Here is a 201-nt window from a genome sequence, read left to right on the forward strand (position 1 = left end):
TTCCCAGTTGTGTCTTTACAGGGCGGGTCTGGTTGCACATCCATCATTTTACACCGCGCCTGCATTGCATTTAGCGCCGGTTCGTCTCTCCGGCCGGGGCCCGCTCTCCGCTGCTCCCTCGGGGCGGGGCCCGTTCGCAGGCGGGGCCGCTGCTCCCGGGGCGGGGCCCGCAGCCCGAACGGCGCCTCGGGCCCGGGCGGC

The sequence above is a fragment of the Ammospiza caudacuta genome, chromosome 7 (genome assembly GCF_027887145.1).
Source record: "Ammospiza caudacuta isolate bAmmCau1 chromosome 7, bAmmCau1.pri, whole genome shotgun sequence".
Taxonomy (NCBI): Eukaryota; Metazoa; Chordata; class Aves; order Passeriformes; family Passerellidae; genus Ammospiza; species Ammospiza caudacuta.